Genomic DNA, 21361 nt, shown 5'->3' with positions numbered 1-21361 from the left:
ATATTCTGGTAACTTGTGGTCTTATCATTTGGAAAGGTGAACTGATTTTTTTTTTTTAAATCTTAGATTGAAACAGTAATATTGCGAAGCTTCAAAAGAAGCATTTTAGCTGTAAAAAAGAAGAATATGGCACCAAATCTTTTTATTAAAAAAAAAAAAATGTTTATTTATTTATTTTGAGAGAGAGAGAGAGAGAGAGAGAGAGAACGAACAAGCAGGGGATGGCCAGAGAGAAGCAGAGACAGAATCCCAAGCAGGCTCTGCAACCTCAGTGCAGAGCCCGATGTGGGGCTTTAACTCACAAACTGTGAGATCATGACCTGAGCTGAGATCAAGAGTCAGACACTTGGGACGCCTGGGTGGCTCAGTCGGTTGAGCATCCGACTTCCGCTCAGGTCATAATCTCATGGTTTGTGGGATCAAGCCCCATGTAGAACTCTGTGCTGACAGTTCAGAGCCTGGAGCCTGCTTTGGATTCCATGTCTCCCTCTCTCTCTGCCCCTGGCCTGCTTGTACTCTGTCTCTCTCAAAAATAAACAAACATTTAAAAAAAAAAAAAAAAAAAAAAAAAAGAGCTGGACGCTTAACTGACTGTACCACCCAGGTGCGCCAGCACCAAATCTTTTTAATTAAAAAATGTTAGTCAGACACTGGAGCTACTGCAGTAGCAAAAATCAAATTAAAGGTATTACATTCCCATCTAAACCTGTTGCTTCAGATGACACAAAGATAGCTGCCATTATTCTGAGAACAGTACAATAGACAAGATTTATAAAGGAGTAAAAAGAAGACCAGATTTTCCAGACTTAAACCTATTCTAAAGCCATATGTTTCTCAGGGATGTTGTCACATGGCAACAAACTGGCCTCAAACTGCAAATAGAGACATACCTGAGGAGATTATGTGAGACACAATAATTTTCTAAAATTATTAACAGACAACAAATCAATGATCCAAGAAGCTCAGAACAATAAGCAGGATAAATACCCAAAATACCAGATGTAGGCACATCATATTCAACCTTTTGAAAACCAAAGACAACGATAATTTCTTTGTGGTAGCCAAAGAATGAAGTCAAGTTATATACAGTCTAATTGGATAAAGAATTACAGATTTCTCTTCAGAAATCATGCAAGCTGGAAGACAATGGAATAACATCTTAAAAATGCTGAAAGAAAACAAACTGAAAATTTCTTTTAAAAATGGATAGTTAACCCAAGTAGTCAGAAAAAGAAGAAAAATGAAACAAAAAAACCAGATGGTACAAATATAAAATATCTATGTCTATAGGTATTTTAATCCAACCATGTCTGTAATAGCAATAAAGGTGAACACCTATACCAGCTAAAAGATTGTCAGAATGAATAAAAATCTAAGACATATAATCATGTTATCTAAAAAATCTTATTTTCAATATACAGCTTACATATGATAAAAGTAAAACAGATGGAAAGACATGTAATAAAAAAAACCCTAACCAAAAGAAAGTTGAGGTAGCATTACTAATACCAAATAAAATAGAAGTTAGAACAAGGAATATTATCAGAAATAAAAAGTTACATAACTGGGTCATTTCTCTAGAAGACATAAAAAATCTTGTGTTTGCAATGAACAACAAACCCTAAGAATACATAAATCAAGAACTGTTAGAACAGAAAAAATAGACAAATCCACAATTGTAGCTAGAGACTTCAAAACTCCATTCACTAATTTAAAGAACAAGTAGGCAAAAATCAGGATACTCATAAAAAAACTCAAAAGCACTAGTAACCAACTTGACGTATCACAGAGCACTCTAGCCTGAAACAGCAGGATGCACATTGTTCTCAAGCACATATGGAACATTCACCAAGTCAAAAGATATACTGAGACATTCAATAAACCTTGAATTTTATAAAACTGAAAATTATACAAGGTGTATTCTTGTGCAAAAGTAGAATTTAACTAGAAATGAGTAACAGAAATATGTGTGGGAAACAACTCAAATATTTGAAAACTAAAGAAGTTTTATTTTTATTTTAATTCTAGTGAAGTTAACATACAGTGTTATATTTGTTTCAGGTGTACAATACAACAATTCAATAATTCCATATATTACTCCATGCTCATCAAGGTAATTGTACTCTTAATCCCCATCATCTATTCCACCTATTCTGTTACCCACCTTCCCTCTGGTAACCATCAGTTTGTTCTCTATACTTAAGACTGTTTTTTGCTTTGTCTCTTTTTAACCCTTTGTTTGTTTTGTTTCTTAAATTCCATATATGACTGAATTCATATGGTATTTGTCTTTCTGAGTGGCTTATTCCACTTAGCATTATACTCTTTAGCTCCATCCATGTTAACGTAAATGGCAAGACTTCATGCTTTTTTATGGCTGAGTCATTTCCACTGTATAAACACCATATCTTCTTTATCTACTCATTTATACAAGGACACTTAGGTTGCTTCTATAATTTGGCTATTGTAAATAATGCTGCATAAGCAACACACCTTTAAATAACATAAGGATCAAAGCTGAACTGTCAAAGAAAAACAAGTTAAACTGAATGAATATATAAATTAAGAGATAAAAACATTTGTAAGATACACCTAATTAAGTTTTTAGAGAGAAAGTTATAGCATTAAATGCTTACCTAATAAAAAACTAGATTTTAAATTGGTAACATAAGTTCCAACTTAAGAAAACAGACAAAGAAGAGACCATTAAATCCAAAACCAAATAGAAAAAAGGGAATAATAAAGCTATGAACAGAAATCACTGAAATTCAAAACAGAAAAGCAACAGAAAAAAATCAAGTTAACCAAAAACTGCATATCTGAAAAAATTTAATGAAACTCTAGTCAGGTTGGTAACCAAAAAAAAAAAAAAAAAAAAAAAAAGAAAAGAAAATATATAAATATCCATATCAGAAACAAAATAAGGGACATCATGACATACTCCCAGACATTAAAATTATAAGGGAAAACTGAGCAATTCACTGCCCATGAAGTTGACAAGTTATATGGGAGTTTCACAACGGCTATCCTGTTCTTAATTCAGTGTTGCATTCTGGATATGTCATGGGTCACTGGATTGTGAAGAACTACAGCTAGCCCTGATATATGCAAGTACTTATAACCTAGAGATCATGGACTTTGTGCCAAATACAGTCACTGGGCAGGTCTCTGAGACTGTCCCTTTTAGATATGACATATGTTTTCCATGTGGGAGGAAGTAAGTGTGCACAAATGTATTTAGGTGACCAAGAAGCACACCATGGCAGATAATGTTGGCTGTTCTTTAATTTTCACTGCTGCCTTCTCTTATAGAACACGATCTATGATTTTTAGCTGTGTTCATGGCCATCCAGACTAAAAAGTTATATTTCTCACAATCTGCTAAAGTTAGTGATTAGACATCTAGGCCAAAAGAAGTACAAAACTGACATGTGGAATTCAGTCATATATCCTATCAGACATAGCTCAGCAATTAAAACAGAAACCAGTCTGTATGTTTCAATCAGAAAGTTTTTCATAGAACAGATCTGTTACACAGCGACTGAAGATATGAGAAGCCAAACACAGTAAATTCCTTAAAAATCACAAACCATCCAAACTTATCAAGGAAGTTACAGATAAGCTGAATGCTCCTCTATCAAAGATTAACAACAGGACACTACTATAACTTACAGGAACAGAAAGAAAATAGGAGTCCCTGTGGATGGCTGCTTGAAAATGGAGAGACCCAGGGCGCCTGGGTGGCTCAGTCGGTTAAGCGGCCGACTTCGGCTCAGGTCATGATCTCACGGTCTGTGAGTTCGAGCCCCGCGTCGGGCTCTGTGCTGACAGCTCAGAGCCTGGAGCCCATTTCAGATTCTGTGTCTCCCTCTCTCTCTGCCCCTCCCCTGTTCATGCTCTGTCTCTCTCTGTCTCAAAAATAAAAATAAATAAAAAAAAAAAAAAAGAAAATGGAGAGACCAAATTACAAGGGTGTAGACCACTGTTCTAAGGCCAAAGGCACAGAAGAAATGCAGCTGTTACGGATGCCACTAAAGGCAGGCCGGGCAGAGGGAAATACTTGCCAAAGTCATCTACCAGATTACACAGCAGAACAAGCAAAAGTGGAGAAGATAGCTTAACACATCACATGAAGGACCAACAAATATCCATGAAGGAGATAGGTGGCTTTGCCCTTCCTTTGAGCTGGAATTTGGGACGTGATGGGAAGCCATGTGCTGATGGTAGAGCAACAGGATAGAAAGAGCCTGGGCCTCTGATAATTTCATGAAGGCTTTTATATGAAAAAGTTCAGCCCAGTCTTTTACGAGGAAAAGAAATGTGCATATCTCATTAAAGCCACTGCTAATTTTGAATGTCCAGTCCAGTAGTTAGTCTGTATTAGTACAGTATATTACAATTAGAACTGCATAGCTGGAGCAAAGGCTATGAGAGATAGGGTTGTAAAAGAAAGAGGGTGTAAAAAGTGGCAGGGACATATTGTATGCAATCCATTATGTGAAATGTTCAGAATGGGCAAAGCTTCAGAGACAGAAAATAGATCAGTGGTTTCCAGAGGATAGGAGGAGTGACTGCTCATGGGTTCAAGGTTTCTTTTGGAGGTGATAAAAATGTTATGGAATTAGATAGTGGTAATTTTTGCACACGTTTGTGAATACAGTAAAATCTACTGAATTGTACACTTAAAAAATAAAAACTAAATTTAAAAAAGTAGGAGAGGGGCATATAATCAAAGGGCTTATATGCTATGCCAAGAAATCTTGGATTCCTTCTCTAGGTTATGGGTTAGCAATTGTAGGAATTTTTAGAGGTGGCAATAATTAGATTGGACTTTTAAGAAGAAAACTCCAGCATCAGCATGGAAGATGTATTATGGACAGAAGAGGACAATGCTGGATGCACGACAGCTCAGGTGGGAGACAATGAGGACATGAACTAGGGCAATGGCAATGAATATGGAACAAGGCAATGGATTGTGGGTGAAGAGGAAATGAAATAGAGAACACAAGAAGATGTTTGAGTCATGTAACTCTTGTCCCCTTCAACTGTGCATTCTATGAGAGGATCTAAAACATCTAGGCTTTTTTCAAACACTTTTTAATTTTTCTATCATTGATTATGTATTTCACTTGCTATGGAAACTAAGCTTAGTCACCAACCATGTGAGGCACTACCAACACTTGCAGATACCTATGTTCACAGCCCAAACTTAACACTCTCCTGATACTTTTAGGGATGAAAATAATTTCTTTTGTTATACATAGTTCACTAAGCCAATATGACTTTTTCAATTACTCTCTAAACTAAGATCTTAGCGCCCTTTGTGAGATACAACCAGTCTAACTTTTTTTCAAGAGTATCTTCGTATCAGTCATGTATTTACTGAAATCAATCACTCATCTTCTGAAACTCCCATTAAGAAAAGGTTCTTGGGTGCTAATAAAATAGATTACAGCCAATGAACTGAAATTACTTTTAACTTTTATTTGTTAAAGATGTACTATGTAGATTTGATGTTAATAGCTTCATCAAAGCTCAGATGTTTATAGCAGTACTAATTCTGCATAAAAATTTATTTTACATCTCATTCTTTAGACATGAGACCATAATGAACATGGAAGAAATTAACTGATGTAAAAAAATGTAGTACATGAATACCCTGCAATGTTCCACCTGAACAATGAGTTAGTTCCATACGCAAAAGGAAATTCAGCACAAAATATATAAACCCATCTATGTTTCCATCCACTGTCTTCATACATTTTGAGTTATAGCTATTTCAAGAAACCTGACTTCCAATGAACACAACTTCCACTGACACCCACCCTCTGAACCTTTATTTAGATAATGCTGTTTTCTCTAATGGGAACACTCTCAGTTTTTGCTTGCCTAATTAATACTTTATTTTTCAAGACCCAAGTAGGCATTATCTCTTCTGGGGAACCTTTTCTGATTCACTTCCATACTCCACTATGGGTTGAGTGACCCATATTTACCCTATGCATAACGGTAGTCAGCAGATATACTACTGTAAGGAAAATATTAATTTATAAAGATGTATTAGTTTGGGTAATTTGAATCACCATCCTTAGCAAATAGACGTTTGAAAGGGGAGTGGTTCAAATAAAATGGAAGCTTCTTTCTCACTACCCAATAGTTCAGTGTGGGTGGCTCTGCTTCCCATAGTACAATCCAGGCATCCCTGCTTCTTATATCCTGTAGCTGCTGCTTTCCCTAACTTTCCCTAACTGGTAATCTAGTGGACAGAAGAAAAAGGAGGTAAAAGAAGTATAGCTTTCTCTTAAAAGTCTTGGTCCAGAAACTCCACACATCACTTGTACTTGCAATCCAGTGATTAAAACTCCGGCATCTGGTCCCACTTAACTAAAAATGAAGTGAAGCTGAAAAATGAAGACTTACTATACATGTGGGAAGAAAAGATACTGATTTTTGTCGAATAGCTAGTAGCAGATTTAGCTTAAAGTAATTAGCAGATTAGCCAAGAGTTTGGCTGGCATGCCCTCTGAGGACAGGGCATGTTAGGATCTAGCTTTGGGTCAACATACTGGTATGATAAGTGCTGCATGTCTGCAATCAATATTTCTAACTGTTCCATTCTCCTTCCTCCTTCCTTTCCCTATTTCAGGGTTCAACCTTCATTTGGTGCACCCAGAACTAGGGGGTTGGCCAGTGGCAGATAGGGGTCTAGCTATGAGTCAGCATGTCAGTGTAGAGTTCAGGGGATGAGCTTTCTAAATGGCCTTCATCATCCTTCTTCCATCATCTTTATTCCCCTAACCTCTCCCCTTCCTCAGGATGAGATTTCAGCCAGTAAACCCAGTGGGGAAGACAGAGTCCAAAATCCAGCATTTTGCTGTCACAACGATGAGTTTGGTAAACACGCAAGATTGAACACATGAGTAAATCTATTAAGGATAATGGAAAACAAGTTTTTCATTGTTGAAAAGGGAATTTATGAATTAGGAAAAGAGATAATGTTGAAATGGAAGTAACAATATGAAAAATGATCCAGTATGATATAGCTCTAGTTAAAATTAAGGTAAGATATAGAAACATGCAGATATATGCATACACACATATTCCTTGCACACATATATTTCTTATCTCATTCTGACACACAGACATCTCCAGTCACAAAGAACACACACAGTGCTCAAGTATTTATTTCTAAATACTTCCTCCTGGAGATACGTTGTTGACTCCAGGGCTGAAGAAAAAAAAAATACAGGATGATCTGGTAACATCATGTTGCACCCAGAAATGGGCGTCATGTCAAAATAACAAAGGAAGCAGCCTGAAGGAGCTCCTACTAGCTAACTCTGGGACAATATGAACATCAACTAAATAATAATGATAACAGATTGTAATCTTTTGAGTAAAATAAGAATCCATGAGACTATACTAATATAAAAACATAATTGGATACATATATAAATGGGGTGAATAGAATGCTTCTATGCCAACTAATAAATCTAAAATGAATTTTTATTTATTGTTTTGTATTTGAGAGAGAGAGAGAGAGAGAGAGAGAGAGAGAATCTTAAGCAGGCACGATGCTCAGCCTAGAGCCTAAAGCAGGGCTCAATCCCACGACCCCAGGATCATGACCTGAGCCAAAATGAAGAGTTGGATGCTCAACCAACTGAGCAACCCAGGCACCCCCTAAAATGAATTATTGAAAGAGAAGATCACAATTTGACAATCATCATAGTGATAACTGATTCAGGCAAATATCATCAATGGATGGGAAATCTGGTATGTGAAAGATTGATGAGAATCAAGATATTCACATACTCTGAAGGTAACTTCTCATAAGATACATATTGATTATTTATTGGTTAATACATATCACATACTTTTTAACTTCCCAGTGAAGAAACTTGACAGACACCATTAATAAACTGACAAATGCTAACATCATCAGGATGCCTGAGTGGCTCTGTCAGTTAAGCGTCTGACTTCAGCTCAGGTCATGATCTCATGGTTCGTGGGTTCAAGCCCCACACTGGGCTCCGTGCTGATGGCTCAGAGCCTGGAGTCTGCTTCGGATTCTGTGTCTCCCTCTCTCTCTTCTCCTCCCCCAATCATGCTCTGTCTCTCAAAAATAAATAAATGTTTTAAATGCTAACATCATCAGTAATGGCACAAATTAATATTGTTTGCTTCCTGATATGATGCATTGAGAAGAGCTCAGCATCACCTCTGTAATAATCATACCCAGAATATGCAAATTCACTAATCATGATAAACATCAGACAGACCCAAATGGTGGAACATTCTACACAGTAACTAGACTATACTCTTCAAAAATGTTAGGGTCAGGAAAGACAAAGACCTATTTCAAATTGGAGGACATTATTCATACATGACAATGAATGGAGTATTTTATCCTGGATTGGCTCCTGGACTTAAAAAATATATATGTATGTATTTGGGATAATTATGAAAATCCGAATGGGGTCTGTGGACTACATAAGAATATTGGATCAATGTTCACTTCCTCATTTTGATGGATATATATTGTGCCTTAAAATTTTTTTTAAGTTTTTATTTAAATTCCAGTATAGTTAACATACAGTGTAACATTAGTTTCAAATGTACAAGTTAGCGATTCAACACTTACATACAACACCCAGTGCTCATCACAACAAGTGCACTCCTTAACCCCCATTCCCCCGAATCCACCTCCCCTCTGGTGACCATCAGAATGTTCTCTATAGTTAAGAATCTGTTTCTTGATTTGCTTCACTCTCTCTTTTTCCCCAATGCTCATTTGGTTTTTTCTCTTAAATTCTATATATGAGTGAATCATATGGTATTTGTCTTTCTCTGACTGATTTATTTCACTTAGCATAATACTCTTGGATGGGAAAATGTTCTTGTACTTAGGAACTGTATATTGGAGAATCAAGGGGCATGGTAGGCAAAATAATGATCTCCTAAAGATTTCAGGTCCTAATACCTTTAACCTATAAATATCACCTTGAGACAAAAAGGGTCTTTGTACATATGACTAAAGTAATAATCTCAAAATGGAAAAGTTATCATGGATTATCCAAGTGGGCCCTCAAAAGACATTACAAGTGTTCTTACCAGAGCGAGGATAAGGGAGATTTGGTAGTCAGAATAGGAATAGACAATGTGAAGATAGGAGCTTTTATTGGAGTAATGTGGACATAAACCTAGGAATGTGGGCAGCCATGAGTAGCTGGAAGAAGCAAAAACAAAACAAAACAAAAACAATAAAACAAAAACAAATAACTTCTAGAGACTCTGGAGGGAGCACCACCCTGCTGACACCTTGGTGTCAGCCCAGTAATGCTAATTTTGAACTTCTGGTCTCCAAAACTATGAGGAAATAAATTTCTGTTGTTTTAAGCATCAAGTTTGTGGCAATTTGTTATGGCAGCCACAGAAACTAATACAAGGGATAATGGAGCATCATTTCTGAAACTTCTCAACTTTTTCAGAGTATGAGAAATGTTAACAAGCATATCTGGGTGAAAGGTATACAAGAGCTCTGTATATTTTTTTAACTTTTTTTTATAAATTTGAAATTATTTCAAAATTTTAAAAAAGGTTAAAAATTAGAAGATTAAATTGGTAAAGGTTAAGAGCTATGACCCAAGTAAAATGAAACTGGAAGAAGATAAAGAAAAGACTCTAGAGAGATTATGACTCATAATTTTCTATTTCATGCTTAGAATCTTGGCCTTTTATCCCAAAACTCTCAATTCCTAATTGTAAGTTGACTATATCTATAGATATCACATTTGTCTTCAAGATCAGAAGCGTGGTGAAAGAGGATAAAGGGTCATGTCAGTTGATTATATCCTTTTTGTCAAGAAATCAAAAGTTTTCTAGCTATCTCTAGAAATTCTCTATAGCTAGAACTTTAGTTGCAAGAGAGTCTGTGGAGGTGAGCATTCACTTTCCCACCTTCTTGAGTAGATACAGTAATGAAGGAAAAAACTGAAAATGTCTGTTAACTTGACTAATAAACAATATACCCTATATGCAGTTGCCTATCACCCCTTTTAGACTGTTAGCTCCTTGACAATGTTTATATCTTTATTTTAAGGTCTTATAACAATTATTTAAATATGTACTCAATGCTTGTAGAATTAATTTATGCATGTGTGAATGAATGCGTGAATTAATGGATTAATGAATCTACTACTCCAAGATCATATTAACCATATGAATAAATATCAGCCTAATTAGTATGTGGTTTTCAATGTGGAATCCCAGTGATATATAAAGAGCATTGATATTTCAGAATACTTTGACACCTATGCCATCATTTGCCTTTTGGTATATAAATTTTGTATCATGATGATTTGTCTATGGATTTCTCTTTTTGTGCCCACTGTTACGGTATCAGATTAAAACCATCCAAACTTTTTCCTGAATTGTTGATATCTCTTCTCTGTCATCTCTTCAATGTCTATCTCTCACTTCATTAAATTAGGCAAGTAAGTAGGAAACAAAAAATGCAAAAGCCAAAACTTGGTAATAATTAAGTATAAGGAGTGATTGATTAGGGTACTCAATAACTATTGTGAAGACCCTCTCTTCAATAACTCCATGGATGGGAAAACCAAACACAGGAAAATAGATTAATTGGTAAGAAACAGATTGTACAAAACTGATGAGTGATGTTTCAGGCAAAGAAATTTGATGTGCTCGTGGGACATCATTATGCAGATGAATAGTCAATAATTAGATATTTGATTCTTGAACTAAGAGAAATTAAAACATGGGATACACATTTGACATTCTTCTGCATGTAAATGGTAGTTGAAGCTTGTGGACAGATTTGATGAAGAAACCATGTAAAATGTGAAGGAAAAAAAAACTATGATAAAAACTTTGAATATTCACAAACCCTAAAGGCAGGCAGAGAATTGAAAAAGAAACTACAAGGAAACAATAATAGCTGCTATTTACTAGTATGTGCAAAGCACCATGCTGCTAGATTTAGGTATAGCTCCTTTACATACTAGGCAAGATTACTATCGCTGTCTCAGTTTTACAAGTGAAGAAACAGAAACAAGAAAGTTTCATCTTTTTATCCATGATTAGGGACAGAGTCAGCCATTGTTACCTGACCAAAGGAAGGGGTACTGCAACAGAAGCAGACTGTGAATGCCACAAGAAGAAAGAGTTTAGGGTTAGACTGAATTAACAAATCAAATGGGACAAGATGTTCAGCAAGTTAGGGATCAAAAAGAGACCTTGGGTCTGTAATTTGGAAACTACTGGTGATACTTGCCAGTGAAATGTGAGTTGGAAATGTGGAAAGAAGTGGTCATATAAACTCCAAAAAGAAATTTAAATGATTTTAAGATTAAATAGTGGGGAAGAATGTAACAGATAACAGATTTGATTTTTAATTACATTAGTTAGAACAATGGTACATGATACATGGGAAAAATAGAGAAAGAGCCATATTTTGTGAGAGCTGTAATGAAAAGAAGGCTTGGGAAGAGAAAAGGCGATGCACACCAATTTCGTTAGTTTAGCAAGTCAGTCCAAATAAAGACCTACTGAAAACTCTTCAAATTAAAGAAAACTCATCATTGAAAATAAATATGGAGGCTCTGGTGAGTGTAAAATTTTATTTGGGGGTATCTAGTTACATTATGCTGAGGATACAGAAAAATAATGCCATGTGAGTGCTGCAAAGTCAGAGTGTAATGCAGGAAATGACTTAGTTTGTAAGACATGGGTTTCCCTCACTATAGCCGGAAGAGAAGTGAGGGTTCTGAAAAATGATGAGATGCATGTCCTAGATAAATATTTTGGATAAGAACAGCTAACATTTATTAAAAGTTTACCAGGTGTCAAACTTTGTTAAATCCCTCAGATGGCTTATTTTATATGGCCTCACAACATATTTTGACTCAGGTACTATTCTTAAAGCCATGAACAAATGAGGAAACAGATGCTGACAGGTGTATAATAACTTGCCCGTGTTACATAGCTTGTATATGGCAGAGCTTCGATTCTAACAGTGGTCTGAATGACTCCTAATGATATACTCTTACCTACTCAACAATACAAGTTGCTATGTCCTTTGGTGGAAGCTCATCAATAACTCTCAGAGGAAAACAACAGTCTCATATCAAAATACGGACTTCCCTGAGTCATATTAGAATTTCAGGGACCTTGGAAATCATCTATTTTAAAGTTCTCAAAACAGAAACCACTCTGCAATATACATTCTCAGGGTACCTAACAGCTTGACTTCCAGTAGTGAAGAACAGTCCACTTGACAGGCAAACCCATTTGGTTTTCATTCAGTCATCTCTCATCTTTGTTTTAATTACTTTGTGAGCCATAATCTGCCTCCCTCCAACTTGGTCCCAATTTTATATCACTTTAATATTCATAATCTTTAATCATCATCTGCATACACTCAATATATGTATTTTATGTTGTAATTACCTAGGAACCAATTTTATTTCTCTCTTCTTGAGGTTCAAATCAATAATCATTAGCTGGAATCATTCCACTTACAGCATCAGTAAATTTACTAAATTAACTAATCAAATAGGTGGAACCAACATAACAAGCAATTTCACAAACAGCGCTGTGCTGCCTGCAACCTGAATATTCATGTAAACATGTAAAACCAATGTCAGACTCTAGCACTCTGTTCAAATGGAAGCTAAGCACATTATATTCATAATGCTATTTCATCTTAGCTTCACCAAGGGAGGATGCTATTATGACTCCCATCTTATTCATGTAGAAAGTAAGGCTAGCGGAAGAACAATTCAGTCCCAGATGTCTGGTTTCAGCCCTCAATTTTTCATCCCACAGTACTGTTGGAATTGAAATAAGATCAAAACAGCCATTTTAACAGAAGTGAAAACTGAGGCCCTGATATGCAAAACAATCTTTTCTGGATTGCAGTGCTTGCCACATGTTAATGCCATGAATGCCACATGGAGAAAATGTGAAATTGCTGTTTCAGATTCAGTAGCTTTGGACTGGAGCATATTACCATTCTAACAAGCTCCCAGGTGATACTGATGTTGTTGGCCCATGGGCCACATTTGAGGAAGACAGTTTAATCAGAGTCTTGAGATTTAAAGTTGGTCCCACCTGGCAGCATCAGCACCCTCTGAGAACTTCTTAGAAATTCAATCTGTTTTGCTTTACTTGAGACTCACCAAATTAGAATGCCTGGGCACGGGACCTGGAAATCCATGTTTTAGCAATCTCACAAGGTATTTGTGTTCACACTAAAGTTGGAGAACCATTAACTTAGATTGCACCTTGAGTTAATATCAGAATAAGAAATCACATCTTCTCATTCTCCTGAGCAGTGAGTGCTCTTTCCTGTTTACCAGAGGGGTTCTCTCAGAGCTGGAATTAGGGGCACTAAGCCATACTGGTCTATAAATGCTCCTCCCATAAGGTATCCATGTGATGGTTTTTCAGTCATGTCAACAAATTCTTTGATACTCCTCTCTTTAATAAATGGAGTTCAGTTACCCTCTGCTTGAATGTTGGCTGAGTTGACTGACTCATATCTAATGGATATATATAGCAGAAGTAATGACCTCTTACTTCCATGATTAGAATATAAAGGACTGAGACTTCCATCTTAGGCAGGTTATGTCTCTGAGAAGCTGGCTGACATGTTGTGAGGACATTCAAGTAGCCTAAGGAGAGACCTATGTGGTGAGAAACTGAAATCGCCAGCCATTAGTCATTGAGGAACTTAGGCCTGAGGAAGTTGGGAGAGACTGCTCCCCGACCCAAGCTTTCACATGAGACTCAGGAGAGACCCTTGGGTCAGAATTACCCAGATAAACTGCTCCCAGATTCCTGACCTAGTGAAACTGTAAGAAAGTAAGTATTTTTTTGTTTTAAGTGTTGAAATCTAGGGTTATCTGTTACACAGCAATGTCTCTCAGCAACTGGTTTCCTATGAAGTGATCAGGATGCTGGGTAACTCTGAAAACTTTCTGTATTTTGACTGTTCTTTTTTTTAATCTTTATTTATTTTTGAGAGAGAAAGAGAGCACAAGCAGGAGAGGGACAGAGAGAGGGGAACAGAGGATCCAAAGCAGGCTCTGCGCTAATAGCAGTGACCCTGGCACAGGGCTCAAACCCATGAACCATGAGATCATGACCTGAGCCAAAGTTGGACGCTCAACCAACTGGGCCACCCAGCTGCCCCTATTTTGACTGTTTCTTGAGGAAGCAACTTACAGGACTTTCACTCTCCTGCTTTTCTTCTTCATTTTTTTACATCAATTGCCTCAAAAAATCACCATATTTGAAGAGTTACTTATGTCTGGAAATAATGCTACTAAACTTGACATAAAATACGGGTTCAAGAAATGCCTGTGACTTACCAAATTACAGTGTAAATGAATCAATCAGTATTTAAAAAGATACTTACGTCATCCTAGCCCCAAATAGCACATTCACTCCTCAATGTGCAAGACCGTTCAAAATTTGAGAGATGGGATTTCACCAGTTAAAACGGATTTCATGAAATCGGTAATACGACTATTCAAATTCTAGAAGGTGAAGGCTGTAAATTTAACACCTAAATGAAAATTTTCCTTTCAAATACTACCTGTGCAGGATGACTTTGAACCTTTCTGTGTTTCAGTCTCATAAGACTAAGTAAAAACACTGACCGGGCTATAACAGACTCCACAGACTCAGACAGTTCTAACACACTATCCATTTCCAGTGAAATGGACCTTTGAGATATGCAGTGAGAAATGACTGCAACAATATCTCAAACTTAGACCTCGTTAGTCCCCTAAGAGGTATATTTTGAAACTTCTATCTCCAAGGAATTAGCCAAATAAGGTTAAAAGCCTTTTCCCTAGTACTACCATCAAAGCAAAGCCACTCATTATGCAAACCACCCGCAAAAGTTAAACAAATCTCTGATACGTTAACACATTTATGACACTGAATACATTACCAGGGTAAGTCAGCATATTACCAGGGTATTGATGCGAGAACTGCCTTCTGGGCCACCCACCTTGACTTCCTGGTGTTTAACAAGGAACAGTGACAAAGAACAGCTGAACTGGGCTAAGAAGGAAATGGTGATGCTGGAAACGTCATGCTATTTTGGTTTTCTAAGTTGAAAGAGAATTTTTAGCTTGCCTCATTTTCTAATTTTTTTATGAGATGATCATTCAGATTCTGCTTAAATACTTCAATGCTATTACATTAAAGGCATCTCATCCCATGTTTCATCCTTACCTCCTCAAAGATCCTAATATATCTGAATACGAGGGCTTCTCTGAAGATTTCCCATGATTGGGTGAAAAACACGAAAGATGACCCCACGTTAGGTTCAAGACAGTAAAAGGACAGTACCTAGTACAAGCTTTTGCTATGTAGTCTGGAGGACTGTTCAGGAGAAGTCAGGATGGGAGGCTAGTTAAGGAATATAGTTCTGGCACAACTCCCAAGTATAAGCCTGCAAAAGATCGTATCAGAAAAGGCACAAGGGAACCTGGGTGGCTCCATCAGGTGAAAGTCTGACTTTGGCTTGGGTTGTGATCTCACAGTTCATGAGTTTGAGCTCCACATGGGGTTTACTGCTGTCAGCTCAGAGCCCACCTCAGAACCTCTGTCCTCTCTCTGCCCCTCCTCTGCTCATGCTTTCTTTCTCAAAAAATGAATAAACATTAAAAAAAAAAGCACCAAAGACCTAGAGGATCTCACTCATTTTCATTTTAGCTCTAATAGGTTGACAAGGTCCAAGTCAAATGAGGTAAGGGAGTTAGTAACAGTGCTAAGGAGAAAGTTAAATACAGCTGGTCTTAACTCAGCAGCCTTTTGCTTTCACTTGCCTCCTCCCCAAAGACCTCCATATTACTTGGGGGCACATGGGCATAGATAATATTAGGAAAAGGGTAAAATCCCTGATAGGTGAAGACTGCCATTTCTTGTGGTAGGGGCAGATTACAAGGTCACCAATGATCTGTCTCTGAAGAACAATTTATTGAGTCAATGCTGTTGGACCCAAATGTATTACACATCAAATGAAATCTAGGAGTTGTCATAAAATTATTTCTGTGCTTTACAAAATGCAGAGTCATAACCACTGCCTATAGTATGTATTCATTCTTTTGTTCCAATGATAAATGCATTCTTGTTTTGTAAACTTCACAGTATTAGGTTACCTTTGTGCCAGCTGAGGTTTTGAAATTATATACGAGGTTCACCAGGAATTCAAAAAGAATATCTTTTGATTTTACGATACAGAAAGGATTGCTGTGCAAGACTGACATTTTAGTGATTTATTGCTTTCCCCCATAACCTTAAACTGCCAAACACTATACATAATTCTATACATACTTCTGATGTGTGTGTACATGTGTGTATGCGTGTGTATAATATAATGTATATAAATGTACATGAATTTCCAAGAGGAAAAGTAACATACAGAAGGGCCATTAATTCTCCTTTAAGTCAAATATCTCTGGTTCCTTTAACCTTATGTGGCTTAGACTTGAAACCTATCTACTCACTCTGCTCTGAGATATTTACCAGTTTATTTGGCCATTCTTATATGAGAGCCCCTGAATCCAAAATGCAATACAATTCTACTAGGGAGGGCTGCTCAGTTTAAGAATCATCATCTTCAGGGGCGCCTAGGTGGCTCAGTTGGTTAAGCGGCTGACTTCAGCTCAGGTCGTGATCTCATGGTCCATGAGTTCGAGTCCCACGTCGGGCTCTGTGCTGACTGACAGCTTGGAGCCTGGAGCCCGCTTCTGTTTCTGTGTCTCCCTCTCTCTCTGCCCCTCCCCCATTCACGCTCTGTTTCTCTCTGACTTTCAAAAATGAATAAATGCTAAAAAAAAATTAAAAAAAAGAATTATCATCTTCAGCAGGAGCACTACCACCACCATTTATTGTCTCCCATGCCCCCAGCTCTATGGTAGACAGATCTTCACAGGATACATCTTTATCATTCCTAGAGCCTACAGTGGTTATCATGAAAACACCACCATACTATTACTAATTGAGACTTAATTTACAGTCAGTTAAAGTCTTTATGATTTTTATACATATTTTATTTTTTATATTTATTTATTTATTTTTGAGAGACAGAAAAAGAGGCCAAGCAAGGGAGGGGCAGAGGGAGAGGCAGACACAGGATCCAAAGCAGGTTCCAGGCTCTGAGCTGCCAACATAGAGCCTGATGTGGGACTCAAACCCATGAACCACGAGATCATGACCTGAGCTGAAGTCAGACGTTTAACTGACTGAGCTACCCAGATGCCCTAGTCTTTATGATTTTTTTAATGAGAGCTTTAGAAAACCACAGATACCTTATTCTATTCATATTCAAGCACAATATGTTTTAACCTAAAATAAATTTTTAACTTATCTGTATGAAATGTCATCTCATTAGAGACAACAAAATGTAACAGAAGGGTTTGAGCTTTTCTGTGAGATAGATCTGCCTTTGTACCCCTAGACTGCTAAGGCTGTGTAACTGAAGGTCAGTTCCTTGACCTCTCTGTGCCTCAAGTCCTTCATATGTAAAAGGACAATAATAATGCTAACCCTTCTAGGTTACTGTGATGGTTACAGATAATATATAAGAAGTATCTGACATATAATAGGGACTCAGCAAACGATATATTATCCTTTCATTGTTATTGTTATCATTATCTTTAATATTTTTAAGTGAGATCTCAGAGGTATGAATCTTTCCAAATTTCAGCAATATTTTATCTCTGCCAGTATCCAAATCAATAATACAAATGTCCAGAAGAACATGGCTGAGATTAGAGGGCGCAGTATACCACTAGGTAACGACTTCTAGGTTGTTGTCAATTATTTCATCCAAAATAATAGCTCCCATGTTTTGATTCTTAGTAAAATCCAGGACAGATGTATTACAACTATTCAATAGGCTATGACAATTTTACAGACAAACTGAGTACAGTAGGAAATACAATTAAGATTCTGAATACAGAACCCAAATTCTTAACCCCTGGAGAATCTGCATGTTTCTTAACGTTATCAAGTTATCAGTCCACTTGTGGCTTCCACATCAGTTTGCCATCTTAGATGTTAGGATACCATATTTTGTTAAATGCTTTGCCTACAAAGTCTTACAACTTTGTATTTCTAAACTTTCTGTTTTTTTTAAAAAAAGACATAAAGTTTCCTTAAACTTTATTATTGTTTTATTACTGCTTCCATTTCAGAGTTCTCCAAAATATCTTGAAGAATAAGCTCTAAACTCTTGTTGAAATGTACTTCAGTCTTAGGAGTCTTGTGAATCTATTTCCCCTCCTTTCTTAAATTCTATGTTTTATAGGACTTTCCTAGCCTGATTCTTATTTTCCAAAGATGTTGTTTCTTTATCTAATAAATGGAGATAATAATATCTAATAAATGGGGTTGTTGTAAGGAATACATTTAAAAATCCAAATGCTGAACACATGGCTTGGCATAAAACTAATCAATAATAGCTATTATTATGTAAATTTCACTCACAATAGATTTGTGAGGAAGTTGATGATGCTGTTTTTCAACACTGTGTTCTCCATTATTAGCAGCACTCTATTATACACAGAAGAAACGCTCAATAATTGTTTGCTGAATTAAGCATCCAGAGTAAGTTTTTATATTACAGTGGTGCAATTTAGCAGTAAATTCAAACACATAAAACATTTTATTTTTCCGAAATAAAAATGGAAGTTCTTTTAGATTGCTTGTAAAGACTTATTCCCACTAAACTCGCCCTATAAACATAATAAAAATACTTAGATATGCTGATTTTTCCTCTAGGTTTAGCATATTTTCCCTAATAATCCTGCTCAAGAGGACAGTAAATGAATAATTTCTTCTCTAGTAAACTAGTCAATATTGGGGCAAAAACTCTCAGTTTGTTCTAATTTTCTTACAGATTGAATGAAATAGTATTTTTGGTGTCCACAGAATAAGAGTCCAGCAAAACTGCATTTTCAAATAATAGATTAATTGGAAAATGTTAAAAAGACCCTTTGTCTATGAAGATACATTTTAAATGATCGGAGACTCATCCCAAATGGTTTCAACATATGACACCTTTAAATGATAATTATTGATAGCTGAAGTCTTTAAAAAACAGGCTCAATTTTTAAAATTTCTGAGCTCTACTCAGAATGCACAAGTTTAAATTTCAAGGGCACTATCTACTTGCTATCAAATATGAAGGTTGTGAATATCTGAAGTGCTTTCATGTGCAAGAGGTTGAGACTTGGTCTGAGTGAGAGACCGCTGCAGGTGAGAAGCGACAAGATTAAGATTTTATTTTGAGCTGCCACACTTTGTCACCTTCAGAGTTTAAGGAAGGGTAACTTGCTGTAAAAGAAAATTTTGTGTATGGAGATGGAATTAGTAAGATTCCCTCAAAACTCTGAGGCTCTGTATTCACATTTGAAGGAGGTGTTGTTTGACTTCAAAATGCACTGGTAAAGATGGGTAGAGAGAAGAATTACCTTCTCGTGACCAGCAACATAACTCCATCACCAAGGCATCCGATCTCATAGAAATCTTGCACAGAACTTTTCATGTCCCCTAGCATTTTTTTTTAATTTTAAATTTTTTTTTAAAGTTTATTCATTTTGACAGAGAGAGAGAGACAGAGCACAGAATCCGAAGCAGGCTCCAGGCTCTGAGCTGTCTTCACAGAGCCCGACACGGGGCTCGAACTCACAGACCTTGAGATCATGACCTGAGCCAAAGTCAGAAGCTCAACCGACTGAGCCACCCAGGTGCCACTACCCTAGCATTTATTATTTCTATGTATAAATCCTTACGCATATCATCTGCTCTATTTGACACTGTACAGAAAAGTCTGCACATTTTTGTTTATAGCAGTTAAGTTTCTCTTTCGCTTAAATCAATCTTCCTCAGCTTAACCTGCTCTGAGAGGTTGCTGTTGGAGAGAAGGGAGAGAGCAGCTGGTGCTCTCTGGGTGCCTTGTATGGTCAGTTACTGTACAAAGTGCTCGGAACTGTTATGCCATGTTATCCTCACATTCTCCACTAGGTACATATTACCTTCACTTTACTGATGAGGACACTGAGGCTCAGAGAGGGTAAGCAACTTGTCACAAGACACCAACCCAGCGAGTGGACGAGCCGTGATTCTATGCATGATTCCTAGCTTCGGTGTATACACCTTTAAGTCTGCACAGACTTCCCGTGTCGGACAACACAGAACCACCACAGGATGTCTCAGAGCCCTTCATTAAATTCCCACTTTCTCTAAAAGTGTCCTGGTTCTAATAAAAATGCATTTAACAAAGACCCAGGATTCATTTTCTTTTTCAGCATTGTAGAGGTTCATCCCTGATGCTGCTAGTAACTCTTAAATAATCTGACCCTGATGAACAGTGGCAAGAGCCATAGGCGGGTGAAAGGAGAATATAGGGCCCTGGGGTTCTGTAGTGAATGCTTAGCTGATTCTGAGAGCAGCCAGTCTGTTCAAGCAACACAAGCCTCTCGAATCACGGAGGGTCGAACTGGTCTTGCCATAATGCTCTCAAAATTGAAGGGATATTCTATCAGGTGACCAGCTGGCCATTAAAATTACTTCCCATTGTTCATCATGTGATTTATTTTAAAAAAATAATCTGAAATAGTTCAAAGAATTTAGTGTCATTGGAATAACATCGCTTCTCGGCCTTTTGGCTAAGATCAAGTGCAGTGTCATTGGAATAACAGAACTTTTTCCAGCCTATCTTTTTATTTATGTAAACAGTATTTCATAACTCTTGCATTTATAAAATTGAAATGCAGGGAAAAAAAGGGATATATAAATCTTTTGCTAACATCTCAATTTTAACATTAAATAATATTTAGCCATAGGTTTATAAATAATAGAAAAACAGAGCTTCATCCAGCTTATAAAAAGCTGGCATTTCTAATAAATTATTTTACATATGCAACAATTATATTTCATAATCTATAGTATTTTATCTTTTGATAAATTTAATGCTAAAATATTTATGAGAATATCTTAATCCAAAATAATTTTTTATTTTTTTAAATTTTTTTTAATGTTTTATTTATTTTTGAGACAGAGAGAGACAGAGCATCAGCAGGGGAGGGGCAGAGAGAGAGGGAGACACAGAATCTGAAGCAGCTCCAGGCTCTGAGCTGTCAGCACAGAGCTGAATGTGGGGTTCGAACTCACGGACCGTGGGATCATGACCTGAGCCCAAGTCGGACGCTTAACTGACTGAGCCACCCAGGCGCCCCCAAAATAATTTTTAATCACAGGAGAAAGATGTATATATGTGTGTGTGTGTGTGTGTGTGTGTACACACATATATACA

At 36.8% G+C, this 21361-nt stretch overlaps 1 protein-coding gene and 1 pseudogene across 3 annotated transcripts in view; one reads left to right on the top strand and one right to left on the bottom strand.

Annotated features, from left to right (window-relative positions):
* Window positions 1-21361, bottom strand: part of GRM5 (glutamate metabotropic receptor 5) — a 512152-nt gene that overhangs the window by 421820 nt on the left and 68971 nt on the right. The window lies entirely within an intron of this gene.
* Window positions 20695-20859, top strand: LOC122201574 (annotated as a pseudogene).

The sequence above is a fragment of the Panthera leo genome, chromosome D1, assembly GCF_018350215.1.
Source record: "Panthera leo isolate Ple1 chromosome D1, P.leo_Ple1_pat1.1, whole genome shotgun sequence".
NCBI classification, from domain to species: Eukaryota; Metazoa; Chordata; class Mammalia; order Carnivora; family Felidae; genus Panthera; species Panthera leo.
Note: the sequence above shows the minus strand (reverse complement) of the source record. Positions and strands in the feature narration are given on the sequence as shown.